This window comes from Sciurus vulgaris (genome assembly GCF_902686455.1).
Source record: "Sciurus vulgaris genome assembly, chromosome: 7".
Classification (NCBI taxonomy): domain Eukaryota; kingdom Metazoa; phylum Chordata; class Mammalia; order Rodentia; family Sciuridae; genus Sciurus; species Sciurus vulgaris.
In genome coordinates, this window is record NC_136467.1 from 125,873,356 (window position 1) to 125,889,616 (window position 16,261).

Here is a 16,261-nt window from a genome sequence, read left to right on the forward strand (position 1 = left end):
CATGTTAGCTCCATTTTGACCCAAAGAAAATCAAAGCTGTTGGTTGATATAAACACAGATTGAAGGCACTTGTGGGTGCCTGGAGGTGTGCGAGCTGCTACTAGGTTTCCAATTCTCAGTCTGCTGGGAAGTTAGTCTGCAGACTGTGAGAATGGAGACCTCCATGGTCTGAATTGGAGTCTGACACTTCAATCCAGCATCTTCCTGGATTGTGGCGAGTAAGAAAAGCTTCTCCCACTGTTTGGAGTGTGGGAAAATTACAAACCACCACCCATAATGAGCCAAATTGAAAGGGAAAAAGGATTTTTTTTAATGAGCATGCCAAGCAAGCAGTGACTTGGAGTAGGCTAACACCTCAAAAAACTCCCAGCACCTGAATATCGGAAATAGAGTTTATAAAGGCAAAATTTGTAAAAACCACAACGACAATTGAGGCATGGGTAGGTCAGAAAAAACCTTGCTGAGGCAAGTATTTTGATTACATGAGAGAATACTTTTGATTATACATTTCAGAGTTATTTTTGTTATACATCAGGGCCATAGTCAGGGATGTGGGAAGATTCCACTGTACTGGCCAGGTAGATACTGCTTCAGGAGGCTGAAAGGAAAACATGACAAGCTAGCATTCAATGGAGTCAGGTCAGAACAAAATAGCGTTACTTTGGTTCTTTTCCATTTCACCATCACTTCCCTGTGTGGGTGGTGGGGGCTGCCATTCAGTTCTAGAATCAGAAAAAGAAAACACTTCCTAGGGCTATTTACCCTCTATGAACGGAATTTCTGCCTCAAGGAGGTACTGACTGACACCTGCCAGATCGAAAGATAAAGACCAATTCCAAGAAATATCCTCTTAATGCTCCAACCCTTTAGTGAGGATCCTAATTCAGTCACCAAGTGTGATCTCCAGGGAAGACTGAAGTGACTTTCACGGAACCCATCCAGGAACAGCCGGCCTCAGACAGAGCCTCAGCACTTACAACAGCCTGGGGAGGGACCCTGCTAGTGTCCCCCTTTTCCTTTGGCCTGTCCAAGGTGGATGCAGTCCCCTGGTGTTGGCAACCAGGCTTCACAAACAGGGTGAAATGGAATAGAGAGAGTGAAGAAAAAAGGGTCGGGGCGAGAATGGTTGAAATGCTGAATAAAGGAGAGAAGAGAGGAAGAAAGTAGGGGGAGGGGAGAAAGAAGAATTTAAAAAGCAAGGACAGCAGGACAGGGAAAGAGAAGCAGAGACTGGAATGTCTGCAAGACCTGGGCTCTGCTGTCCACATCAACCCCCTTAAGATTCCAGGGCAGGATGCAGACCCTGAGCCTTAGGGACCCCATAGTCCCCACTGCAGAAAGGGCTACAACCTTCCTCCATTTATCATATTTAAAGCAAAAACCAGCAGGTAGTGATGGCACAAGCCTATGATAGCTGCGATGTGGGAGGCTGAGACAGGAGGATACCCAAGTTCAAGACCAGCCTCAGCAACTTGAGAAGCCTGAGCAATTTAGTGAGACCCCTGTCTCAAAATAAAAAATAAAAAGGGCTGAGGTGTACTGAATGGTACAGTTCCTCTGGGTTTAATCCCCAGCATCCAAAAAAGAAAAAAATAGAGAGATATACATAGACATATAGATAGATATAAATAGATCAAGCTAAAAAGAAATGTAAGTAAGGGTAACAGTTCTGTTTTCTCCCATGATTATGAGTCCAATAATTTTTTTAAAATATCACATTTAAAATTTATTTAGGGGTTTCCAAGATGGTGGACTAGAGGGTGGCTGCATTTCATGTTGCTCCAGGACTCAGGATTCAAAAGAGGAGATATTGAGAGACTTGGGACCAACTCAAAGCAGCCGGGTGAGTCTCTCCCGTTGGGGAGGTGTCCCGGATAGGGCGGTAGTCCTGGAACACAGGGAACTTTGTGAAGTAGAGCTGCCCGGCGAGACACCCCTCCCCCCGCTGGAGCAGTGAACTCGGACGACTGGGAGTGTCATAGAGGAGGCCGCTCGGCACAGCGCTGGGACTCGGAGCCACCACTGGGGCTCCGGGCGGTGGCCCAGAGGAGGAGCAGTGAGGAGAGCTGTTTGGACTCAGAGTGACCACTCCTGAACACCCGGGCCTGCCCGGAGGAGGAGGAGGAGGAGGAGGAGGAGTGCAGCCACTTGGACTCGGAGCGACTGCACCAGAGCTGCAGACAGTTGCCAGAGGAGGAGCTGCACTGTGAGCTGTTTGAACTCAGAGCAACCGCTTCTGAACACCAGGGACCGGCCTGGAGGAGGAGGAGGAGCGCGGGAGGTCGCTTGGGCTTGAGTGACTGCATTAGAGCTCCAGGAGGCTGCTCAAAGGAGGAGGCAAGTGGTGAGTTGTTTGGACTCAAAGCGACCACTCCTGAACACTGGGGGGCTGCCTGGAGGAGGAGCATGGTGGGTCGCTTGGTCTCGAGCAGCCGCACCAGAGCTCCGGGGGGCTGCCCAGAGGAGGTGTGCAGCGGGTCGCTTGGACTCACAGCGACTCAGAGCAACTGCTCCTGAATTCCTGGGGGCGCTGCCCGGAGGAGAAGGAGGAACAGGGCGGGTCACTTGGACTCAGAGTGACTGCCCAGGGCTACAGGCGGTTGGCGGGAGGAGGAGGCACGCAGTGAGTTGATTGGTCTCCTAGTGACCACTCCGGAACATCGGGCGGCTGTCCGGAGGAAGAGGCGTGCGACGGGTCACTGAGTCTCGGAGGGACGGTACAGGGCTCCAGATGGCTGCTCAGAGGAGAGACCACATAGCCAGGTGATTAGGTGCAGAGCAGGGTCCCAGGACCTAGGAGGCTTCTTGGTGGAAGAGCCGCACAGAAACACGCTTAGGGGCTGAGCAAAGGTTCCAGGACTGTGGGCAGATTCTCTGAGGAGAGGTAGCCTAAGGAGACTCGTCTGCGAAGGGTGAGGTTCCCAGGCCCTGGAGGTAGGTCTGGGCCCCTGGGAACATTGCAGAGGAAGACAGCCCAGCCCAGGCGGTAGTTGTAGATTGAGGGAAACCTCTAGGAGGGGAACTGACCAGCGAGACCTCCCCACCAGGTGAGTCTTCCCTGCCGGGTGAGGTTTTCCCACAAGGACGGGAAAACCAGAGACACAGGCCCAAACAGGCCTTGCCTCAGCCCGCAGCCTACTTCCCCTTTGGATGACCATTGGTCAACAAGTGGAGGCACCTCTGCCCACTAACAGGGAATATACCCCACTTGAAGGCCACCACCCCTAGAGAGGCAGCTTCCTTGTGGAGCACTGCACTATCAACTTCCTCCAAGACTTCAGCCTACTGAAGGCTAAGAGGGGATATAATAGAAATCTTCAGGGACATTTTAAGTCAATAGAGGAAATCTGCAATATCTCAGCGGTCCACTGATACCTGAACAATATGAGAAAACAAGGTAAGAAAATGCCCCAAACAAATCTAGATGTTACATCAATAAAATCCAATGACAGCATGGCAGAAGAAATGACAGAAAAGGAGTTCAGAATGTACATAATTAAAATGATCAGGGAAGCAAATGATGAGATGAAAGAGCAAATGCACGCACTGAATGATGAGATGAAAGAGCAAATGCAGGCATTGAATGATCGCACCAATTAACAGTTAAAAGAGCAAATACAGGAATCAAAAGATCATTTCAATAAAGAGTTTGAGATATTAAAAAAAAAAAAGAAATTCTTGAAATGAAGGAAACAATAAACCAAATTAAGAACTCCATAGAAAGCATATCCAGTAGGATAGAACACCTGGAAGACAGAACCTCAGACATTGAAGACAAAATATTTAACCTTGAAAACAAAGTTGAACAGAGAAGATGGTAAGAAATCATGAACAGAATCTCCAAGAACTATGGGATATCATGAAAAGGCCAAATTTAAGAATTATTGGGATTGAGGAAGGCTTAGAGAAACAAACCAAAGGAATGAACAATCCATTCAATGAAATAATATCAGAAAATTTCCCAAATCTGAAGAATGAAATGGAAAATCAAGTTCAAGAGGCTTATAGGACTCCAAATACACAAAATTACAACAGACCCACACCAAGGCACATTATAATGAAAATACCGAACATACAAAATAAAGACAGAATTTTAAAGGCCGTGAGAGAAAAGAACCAAATTACATTCAGGGGGAAACCAATACGGATATCAGCAGATTTTTCAATCCAGACCCTAAAAGCTAGAAGGGCCTGGAACAACATTTTTCAAGCCCTGAAAGAAAATGGATGCCAACCAAGAATCTTATACCCAGCAAAACTTACCTTCAAATTTGACGATGAAATAAAATCCTTCCATGATAAACAAAAGCTAAAAGAATTTACAAAAAGAAAGCCAGCATTACAGAACATTCTCAGCAAAATATTCCATGAGGAAGAGATGAAAAACAAAGAAGCAAATCAGCAAAGGGAGGAATTATCCTAAAGGAATTGTCAAATAAAGGAGGAAACAAGTTGTGTCAAACAAATAAATAAATAAAATTTAAAAAATGAACCAAATGACCGGGAAACCAAATCATATCTCTATAATAACCCTGAATGTTAATGGCCTGAATTCATCAATCAAAAGACATAGACTAGCAGATTGGATTAAAAAGAAAGATCCAACAATATGTTGCCTGCAAGAGACTCATCTCATAAAAAAAGATACCCACAGACTAAAGGTGAAAGGATGGGGAAAAACATACCATGTACATGGACTCAGCAAAAAAGCTGGAGTATCCATCCTCATTTCAGATAATGTGGACTTCAAGCCAAAGTTAGTCAGAAGGGATAAAGAAGGTCATTTCATACTGCTTAAGGGAAGAATAAATCAGCAAGATATAACAATCATAAACATCTATGCCCCAAACAGTGGCTCATCCATGTATGTCAAACAAATCCTTCTCAATTTCAGAAACCAAATAGACCATAACACAATAATACTAGGTGATTTTAACACGCCTCTCTCACCACTGGACAGATCTTCCAAACAAAAATTGAACAAAGAAACCATAGATCTCAATAACACAATCAATAATTTAGACTTAACGGACATTTATAGAGTATACCATCCAACCAAGAGTGAATACACTTTCTTCTCAGCAGCACATGGATCCTTCTCTAAAATAGACCATATATTATGCCACAAAGCTAATGTTAGCAAATACAAGAAGATAGAGACACTACCATGTATTCTATCAGATCATAATGGATTGAAGTTAGAAATAAATGAAAGAGTAAAAAACAGAAACTATTCAAACACCTGGAGATTAAACAATATGCTATTATATGATGAATGGATGACAGAAGATATTAGGAAGGAAATTAAAAAATTCTTAGAGGTTATGAGAACAAAGAAACATCATATCAAAATCTCTGGGACACTATGAAAGCAGTACTTAGAGGGAAACTTATTTCATGGAGTGCATTTAATAAAAGAAGTAAAACTCAACAAATAAACGACCTAACACTACAGCTCAAAGCCCTAGAAAAAGAAGAACAGACCAGCACCAAAAGAAGTAGAAGACAGGAAATAGTTAAACTCAGAGCTGAAATCAACGAAATTGAAACAAAAGAGACAATACAAAAAATTGACAAAATAAATATTTGGTTCTTTGAAAAAATAAACAAAATTGATAAACCTTTACCCACACTAACAGAGAAGACGAGAGAAAACCCAAATCACTAAAATTCGGAATGAACAAGGAAATATCACAACAGACATGATTGAAATACAAAACATAATTAGAAGCTATTTTGAAAATCTATACTCCAACAAAACAGAAAATTTCAAAGACATCAACAGGTTTCTAGAGACATATGAATTGCCTAAACTGAACGAGGAGGACATACACAATTTAAATAGACCAATTTCAAGTACTGAAATAGAAGAAGTCATCAAAAGCCTACCAACAAAGAAAAGTCCGGGACCAGATGGGTTCTCAGCCGAGTTCTACAAAACCTTTAAAGAAGAGCTCATTCCAATACTTCTCAAAGTATTCCATAAAATAGAAGAGGAGGGAACCCTCCCAAACTCATTTTATGAAGCCAATATCACACTGATACCTAAACCAGACAGAGACACATCGAGGAAAGAAAATTTCAGACCAATATCCTTAATGAACATCGACGCAAAAATTCTCAATAAAATTTTAGCAAATTGCACAGAAAAACATATTTAAAAGATAGTGCACCATGATCAAGTGGGTTTCATCCCAGGGATGCAAGGTTGGTTCAACATCAGGAAATCAATAAATGTAATTCACCATATCAATAGACTTAAAGTCAAGAATCACATGATAATTTCAATAGATGCAGAAAAAGCATTTGATAAAATACAGCATCCCTTCATGCTCAAAACACTAGAAAAAATAGGGATAGTGGGAACACTCCTTAACATTGTAAAGGCCATCTATGCTAAGCCCACGGCTAATATCATTCTAAATGATGAAAAACTGAAAGCATTCCCCTTAAAAACTGGAACAAGGCAGGGATGCCCTCTTTCACCACTTCTATTCAATATTGTCCTTGAAATTCTAGCCAGAGCAATTAGACAGACCAAAGAAATTAAAGGGATACGAATAGGAAAAGAAGAACTCAAACTATCCCTATTTGCTGATGGTATGATTATATACTTAGAGGAACCAGGAAATTCCACCAGAAAACTTTTAGAACGCATAAGTGAATTCAGTAAAGTAGCGGGATATAAGATCAATGCACATAAATCTAATGCATTTTTATACATAAGTGATGAATCTTTGGAAAGAATAATTAGGAAAACTACCCCATTCACAATAGCCTCGAAAAAAACAAAATACTTGGGAATCAATCACACAAAAGAGGTGAAAGACCTCTACAATGAGAACTACAGAACACTAAAGAAAGAAATTAAAGAAAACCTTAGAAGATGGAAAGATCTCCCATGTTCTTGGATAGGAAGAATTAATATTGTCAGAATGGCCATACTACCTAAAGTGCTATACAGATTCAATGCAATTCCAATTAAAATCCCAATGACGTACCTTACAGAAATAGAGCAAGCAATCATGAAATTCATCTGGAAGAATAAGAAACCCAGAATAACTAAAGCAATCCTTAGCAGGAAGAGTGAAGCAGGGGGTATTGCAATACCAGATCTTCAACTCTACTGCAAAGCAATAGTAACAAAAACGGCATGGTGTTGGTACCAAAATAGAAAGGTAGATCAATGGTACAGAATAGAAGACACGGACACAAACCCAAATAAATACAATTTTCTCATACTAGACAAAGGGGCCAAAAATATGCATGGATAAAAGATAGCCTCTTCAACAAATGGTGCTGGGAGAATTGGAAATCCATATACAACAGAATGAAACTGAACCCATATCTCTCACCATGCACAAAACTAAACTCAAAATGGATTAAGGAATCAGACCAGACACCCTGCAGATTATAGAAGAAAAAGTAGGTCCAGATCTTCAACATGTCGGCTTAGGACCAGACTTCCTCAACAGGACTCCCATAGCACAAGAAATAAAAGCTAGAATCAACCACTGGGATAGATTCAAACTAAAAAGCTTTCTCTCAGCAAAGGAAACTATCAGCAATGCGAAGAAAGAGCCTACAGAGTGGGAGAAAATCTTTGCCAATCATACTTCAGATAGAGCACTAATCTCCAGAATCTATAAAGAACTCAAAAAACTCTACTCCAAGAATTCAAATAATCCAGTCGACAAATGGGCTAAGGAAATGAATAGACACTTCACAGAAGAAGATCTACAAGCAATCAACAAACATATGGAAAAATGCTCAACATCTCTAGTAATAAGAGAAATGCAAATCAAAACCACCCTAAGATTCCATCTCACCCCAATTAGAATGGCGATTATCAAGAATACGAGCAACAACAGGTGTTGGCGAGGATGTGGGGAGAAAGGTACACTCATACATTGCTGGTGGGGCTGAAAATTAGTGCAGCCACTCTGGAAAGCAGTGTGGAGATTCCTTAGAAAACTTGGAATGGACCTTCCATTTGACCCAGCTATCCCACTCCTCAGCCTATACCCAAAGGACTTAAAATCAGCACACTACAGAGATACAGCCACATCAATGTTCATAACTGCTCAATTCACAATAGCCAGATTGTGGAACCAACCTAGATGTCCTTCAATTGATGAGTGGATGAAGAAAATGTGATATATATATACAATGGAATATTATTCAGCCATAAAGAATGATAAAATTATGGCATTTGCAGGCAAATGGATGACATTGGAGAACATCATGCTAAGTGAGATAAGCCAATCTCAAAAAACCAAAGGACGAATGATATCACTAATAAGTGGATGATGAGGACACATAATGCAGGGAGGGAGGGGTTAGTGTTAGGGTTAGAGTTAGGGTTAGGGAGGGGGGCAAAAATGAAGGAAGGAAGGACTGTGTAGAGGGAAAAGAGGGGTGGGAGGGGTGGGGGGAAGGGGAAAAAAACAATGAATCAAACAACATTACCCTATGTAAATTTATGATTACACAAATGGTATGCCTTTACGCCATGTACAAACAGAGAAACAACATGTATCCCATTTGTTTACAATAAAAAATATATAAATAAATAAATAATAAAAAAATAAAATAAAATGAGAACCAAAAAAAAAAATAAAATTTATTTAATAGTGGATTGAGTCCACGGTTCAGCGGTAGAGTACCTTCATAGCTTGAAATAGGCCCTGGGTTCAGTTCTCAGCACCACAAAAACAACTACAGCAAGAAAAGCAAATAAAAACAAATCCAAAAAATGTTTCAAGCATGCAGACTTTCCCTACTTAAGAACAAATATAGAGGGTTGGGGATGGAATTCAATGGTAATGTGTTTGCCCAGCATGTGTGAGGCTCCAGGTTCAATCCCCAGCACCATAAAGACAAGTATCTATTAAAGTTCTTTATATGTCAAGCCCTATTAGGCAACATCTTTTTTTTTTTTACATAATATTTTTATTTATTTATTTTTATGTGGTGCTGAGGATGGAACCCAGTGCCTCACTCGTACGGGGTAAGCACTCTACCCCTGAGCCACAACCCCAACCCACATCTTTTTAAAAACAGGGTTAAATTCTGAATTGGATAATAAAAATAAACATTGAGTGTTTGTATCCAAATGTAATAATAAATAAAAATACAATAAATGATTGAAAATACTAAAATATATATATTTTTAAATTTCTTGACGTATTAAATAGCCAGACCTGGAAGCAGTTCTCACCAGGACCAATGATATCACAGCAATAAAGAGTATAGAGGATGTGTTGAGCTCCCTGCTCTACTGCAATGAGAGATGCAAACATCTGTGAATTTGGTGGTCAAAGTAGGAGGTATGGCTCCTACTGCTCTAGTTCATAACGGAAGAATGTGCAAATTTTCAGGTAGAAAGCAAACGTGCATTTTACTATTTCTAGCTTTTATTTTTACCCTTAACCTAGGGTCGTCTTCTGTGAACATTTTGTCACAGTTGTTCTCTCTCCCCCACCCCAAAATAAACATATGGCTATTATTAAAATTGCTGTGCCACCATAACACACTCTCTCTCTCTCTCTCTCTCTCTCTCTCTCTCTCTCTCTCTCTCTCTCTCTCTCTCTCTCTCTACCGGAGATTGAAACCACTGAGCCAAATTTCCAGTCCTTTTAAAATATTTTTATTTAGAGACAGGGTCTCACAAAGGTGCTTACGGCCTATCTAAATTGCTGAGGCTGGCTTTGAACCTGTGGTCTTCCTGCCTCAGCCTCCTTAGTTGCTGGGATTGTTCAGGCATTAACCACCAGGCCCAGTCCACCATAACTCTTTACCTCTGGTGTGTCTGGGTCTATCTCTTGAGAACTTGGGTTTGTTTTATTTTCTTTTTGCAGAACCAAAATACAAATTTCAAAGGAGTACTAACCTTCTTAAACCATCTTTAGTAATCCATAGCTTACATACAATAAAAGGCATATATTTGAAATGTACAACTTCTTTTTTTTTTTATTGTAAACAAATGGGATACATGTTGTTTCTCTGTACATGGAGTAAAGGCATACCATTTGTGTAATCATAAATTTACATAGGGTAATGTTGTTTGATTCAGTCTGTTATTTTTTCCCTTCCCCCACCCCTCCCATACCTCTTTTCCCTCTATACAGTCTTTCCTTCCTCCATTCTTGCCCCCCTCCCTAACCCTAACTCTACCCCTAACACTAACCCCTCGCACCCCCCATTATGTGTCATCATCCACTTATCAGTGAGATCATTCGTCCTTTGGTTTTTTTGAGATTGGCTTATCTCACTTAGCATGATATTCTCCAATTTCATCCATTTGCCTGCAAAGGCCATAATTTTATCTTTCTTTATGTCTGAGTAATATTCCATTGTATATATATACCACAGTTTCTTTATCCATTCATCAGTTGAAGGGCATCTGGGTTGGTTGAAATGTACAACTTCTTGAGTTTGGGTACTCATACATGTTTGTGTCACCATCAGTAATGAAGATGGAGAGCATTCCCATCATCTCCCAAAGGAAATCTATGCAATAAAATTCTATGTAGCTATTAAAATGAGCAAAATATCTTTTAATTTATTACTGTAAAAAGAGGTGCCCAACATATTTTAGGCTTTTAGTTTTAAAAGGATAGAAAAATACTGGATTATAATGCCACCACTTACATAGTGTATATTTTTTAAGAGGGAAAACGTGGATGATTACCCACCAATGGTTTGACAGTGGTATCTCCAGGGACTGGGAAAACTTGTTGCCTTTTGCTTTCTCTTGATGTGCTGGAATTGTATCTTCTAGTATAAACTGGGATTTTCAAGAGGTGTCAAGGAGAGAATATTACCAGTTAAAAATATGAGAGACTAAGCCCCAAACTCAAGAAAATATTGATTTTAAAGAACAAAATCTTAATTACAATTCAACACCAGAAGTTCTTAGGATGAAACTTTGGGTTTTCATAGCATTGGCTCTTCCCTTAATTGCTTGTGAAAATGATATTTTCATTTTTAAAATTGTATTTCTGAGGTGCAGGGAATGAAATCCAGTGCCTCACGCTGCCAGGCAAGTGTTCTACCCTGAGCTACACCCCACCCCCAAAAGAAGTACTATTTTAGTGGACAGACATGTAACAAATATGGTCCAAAACGCAAAACAGAGTGCAAAGGAGGCTGCTGTGGATGAATGCATCCTCACCAACAGCGGGCCGGGGGCAAAGGGGAGCAAGAAAAATCAAGTGGAGGCACAAGGGACCCTGTCACATTGTACACAAAATGGGTTTGAAGCCAGCATTCCTTTTTATTGTCCATGGGTTGTGGACAAAGTCCTGGCATATCTCCTTCTTTAGGGCTCAATTTTCCCTTGCGAACTATCAAAGAAGCCTGTAAAGACATGTAAAGAATGAGATCGAATTTGCGATATAAGTTGTTTCAAGAACATTTGGGCCTGCAAGGATTCTGTAGGGAAGCCCGCCACAGTGGGTGACTGCTCTCGGGCGCCACACAGTGGCATCGCCAGGCAGGACAGCGGTCTCGGAATTACTTCTGAAGTCTGAGGTGTAAAGAGGATTCCAGCCTTTAGAGCCTCCTCTGCTTAGCTCTAGGGGGATTTCGGTTGCAGGGGAGGGGAGGAAGCTCAGGCAATGGCAGAAGAAGGATGAGGGGGAGAAGGCTAGAGCCTGCGAGCCCCTCCTTCTTTTTCCCATAGTTGACCTTGGAAGGCAGAAAATGGTCCTGGGAGGGGTGGTGGGTGCAGAAAGGTCTTGCCTCAAGATATCTCTTGGTGTCCCCCATAGTACCTTGCTCTCTTTTCCTAAAGATTACTGATTAGCTCACACTTGGAGCAGACTGTAAATGATGTCATTTGAAAAGTTGCATTTTGTAAATGCAACTCTGGTGCATTTACAAAAACAAAACAGAAAGCCAAATGCCTCTTCTCTATGTTTCTGTTTTTGGAAGGCAGATGGGCCAACAGCCCTTTCCCTCCCTCAGGTGACAAGTACAAAAACTCCAGCCTTGAGGCTCCAGGCTCCAGCCCTGCAAGAGGCAGGTCCCTCCTGCATGGGTGATCTGACCTTGGACCCAGCCCCACACCTCTGTCTCCACCAACTCCTCCTCTTCCCTCTCCAGACTCAGTTCCTAAGGATCTCTCCACTTTTGCAAAGGCTTTCTCCTCCTGGGACATAAAGATCTCCAAAGTCCAGGACAAATAGATACAAAGACCACTGAGAGAAGCCCTGAGACACCTGGGGTTTCCATCCCTCTCCCCATCCCCTGCTCTGAGTGTGCAAGTGAAGGGTCATAGTCCTTCACCCGATTACTAGGAAAGCTACCACCTTGGCCCTGCTGCAGGAGTTGGTGTGTGTGCACATGTATCTTTCCCTCTGGAGTGGGACAACAGTATTCATCATATCAGCAGAGTAACAAGGATCCCCTTCACAAAGCATTCAGTTTCCCTCTTTACACCATCCAGGGCCTGCTGTGTGTGCAGATATCAAGTTCTCAGATATGGCTTCCAATACCAACCTGCCTGAAATAATGTCCCTGTCATTTTTGCCACCAACAATCTTGTGAAACCAGACACATATTTCTCGAAAGCAATTATTAATGGTGTTGAATAATTTTTTTTGGTCATCAGTCTGTATCTCTGAAGTAGATGTTCCTTAGGTAGGGACTTTGTCTAGTTGCCACCACCTGTATCCTCAGCATCTAGAATAAGCATACTGTAGAACAGGGACTTAATAAATCTGAACTGCATGAATATCTAGATAGATGGTTGGATGAACGTGTGTTGGTAAGTGTGAGAAATAATTTGATCCCATGTCTATTCAAGAAATTCATGATTTTAAAACAAAATGTAAAATATAGAAGGATCATTAGATATAAGATTATTAATCAAACATTATTTACAGTGAAAGAATAAGATACAAAAAGGGTCTGGGGATGTAACTCAGTGGAGAGGATATGCCAGCATGCACCAGGCCCTGGGCTCAATCCCAGCAGGAAAAAAAGAGAAATACCAATCAGGAGTGGTTACTTCTTTTTTTTTTTCTTTCTTTCCTTTTTTTTTTTTTTAACAGATTATTTGGTTGGTAAAAACAGTGTTTAAATGAGTGTGAAATATCATATAAAGTTGTTTATTGACCTTAATAGTTTCAAATGTAAGACTCAAAATAATTCATCTTGTATTAGTGCAGCTCTGTAGTCCTGCATACAACACATGCACAGAAAACCACTAGAGCGCAGCTCCAGGAACCCCTTCACACTCAAGTCTATGAGCATCTGCCAGTCAAGAGGTTAAGCAGAATCCTCCACTGGGAGATGAAAGGTTTTACATCTCTCTACTTTTGCCTTAAAACATTTTCCATGACTGATTATTGTACGTTCTAATAGGGTAAAATACGCACTGTGACGTTTTAAAACCTATGAAATAACATTCTAATGTAAAATGTCCAACTCTCCTCCGACTAAACTTGAAGCACAATCTCTGGTCTGCGTCCTAGGTCTAGTGTGCTCAGCTTATGGCCACACGGGGGCGCCGCAGAGCTACTCATGGATCCTCGTTGAGTAGCCGAGAAGAATAGGCATCAACTGTGGTTGAAGTTTCTGAGCATCCTGAACTGCACAGGTGTCCAGGTCCTGGATGTGCCATAGACTGAAAGAGAGGGGAGCTCAGGAGCCTTTGCACTCTGCCTGAGGTTTCTGTCTCTCCCCTGCCACCCTTCCCACCAGCCCCTGATGGCAACACCCCTGAAAACTGAAAAGCAGAATTTTTTTTCCTCTGCTCCTGTTGCTTTCCAGTGCTCCTTCTTAATGATGAAAGCATTTGCATAATTTTTTTTCAGGAGAGATACATGAAATTGATGACATATTCATCTCTGGTAGGGTCTCTGGGTTCCTGGGGTTCTGCAGACTGAGTAAAATTTCCCCTAAACTCCTATTGGATAGTCTTGATGGATCTTTCAAATCATGTTTCCTGAACATCTCTGTCATTTGCAAGACCTTGCCAGGGTCCAGCCCTAGCAGGGGTCAGGGGTCCTTGGTGGATGGGAGGCATCAGCGCGGTGGAGAAACAGCACACAGAGACACCAAGTGTTCTGAGACTGAATCTGTCTTTATATTTTCTGCCAGTCTTTTTATAGATATTTTTCTTTACTAATGATTATATCATTTTGGGTTAGTTTAAAACAAGAAAAATCTATGCTTCTTCTCAAAGTATACATTCTCTCTGTGTGACAGTCCAGACTAAAACAATCCTATCTCCCAGCTAAACTGAGGGCACCATGATCTGCCAGCCTTCGACCTTCAGAACAAACACATCACTAGATTTTCTGAGAAACCACCCCCACCATGAACTCCAGTGTTTAACAGTGAGAAACTTTTACTATTATTAAAGGGCAAAGAAATCAAATTATAGTTAATAGTCTATTCTAATTTCATATAATGACAGACTACAATCTTATTCTGATTCTCAAAGAATTAGACTAAACAGGAAAAGCACAAATTATATTTATGACTAACCTAAATGTTTTTATTATGTAAAGTATCTCTAGAATCAACTATTAAAACTAGGAAAGCAACAAAGGCTAAACACCGCATCCAAGCTCAGAGGAATGCCTCTTTATCCATCTATTATTATACTAAAGCAATTGCAGGCTCCGTTTAACTTGAGCACAGCCACAATTGTTTATTTTCATATATTTTATCTATGTACTACTGCTAAATTTTCATTGTACACTATTTTGTGTCCCAATACAGTAAAACCTTCCAAATGTTTTTCCAATAAGTTTCTAAATGATATATTGATTATTAATATTAAAAAGCAACTACACATAGAGACATGCCACGCCTATGGCCCCCAAGAGGGAGGACAATCAACAGAACCGTGTCAGGTGTTGAGTCCTCTATTCCAACAGAGCCGTGTCAAATGTCAGAGTGGCAGGAAACAGACACGGCAAGACCTTATCTCAAAAATATTGCAGATTGAATGAATGAATGAATGTCCACAGAGACTGACAGGCTTGCACACACATATGCTCTGCCATGGTTTGATATGGGTCCCAATATAAAGGGTTGGTCCTCAGCATAGTGGTATTGCAGATGCTGTGGACCTTTAAGGGCTGGGGCCCAGTGGGAGGTCCTTAGGTCATGGAAGGATTTGGGAGTATGGTTTCCAGATTGTCTCTGCTGCCTATCTGGTGATGTAATAGGTTAGCTCTGCCACATGCTCACACCATGGCAGGCCTCCATCAACTGTCCTCACCAGAGGTGGAGGCTTTGGGTCCTCCCAAACTGTGACCTGAATAAATCTTTTCATGCATAAGTTAGTTGCCTCAGGTTTTGAACTGTAGTAATATGATGCTGGCACAGATACACCCTCAACTGAGGCTTTCTCAAAACCTGCATAATATTTTATCACTTTATTCTTGTTTTTATTTGTACTAGCACTTAAACCAAGTGGTGGTCTACACTGAGCTACACATCTTAAAAATTTTAATTCTGAGACAGTGTTTCAGTAAGTTGCCCAAGCTGACCTTGAACTTGATATCCTCCTGCCTCAGCCTGCAGCGTAGATGGATTTACAGGTGTACGCTACCATTCAGGCTCACACACATGTACACTTGAAACTTAATTTTTGTTCAGTTTTATATAGTGAACATTTCCCATGCTGTTAGGAAGTATTAGAGTAAATTATCTCCAAATTACATGAAAAAGATCAAAGATTCCAAATTTGAATAAATAGCACAATGGTGACCATAGACCTAGTTAGTTCAATATGTTATCACATTTGTTAGAGGATATAAGAAATTACAGTTGTATGATTCTTGCTGAAACACTAAAAAATCCATTATTGTGACACTCATTCCTAAGTAAGCCAGTGCTCATCTTCTATGAAATGATGTTCTTTCAATAGCAATGTTGTCATGACACTAAGGAAAATCACTATATTCTCCTAATATTATCCAATATCAAACAGTATAAAATTTGACTACTTACTTCCCATATGCCTTGCATTTGGAAGCATGATTAGGAGCCCACTGCACTCTCTGAGGATCCTATCTCAACCTGGAGCCCCTGTCTTTTGAGAACAACACCCAGGACAAGAGAAAAGTAGAAATATCTCCTCTACTCTTTATTTCCCAGTTTTTCAAAAATACATTTGTGGAAACTCCTTATTTACTAAGGAGTAAATAAGTAATGACCTCTGACTTGGGTATAGCAACTCATTGCCCACCTAATATCCTATAGTGTGGATATGGACACTGGGACTATCAGGGCAAGG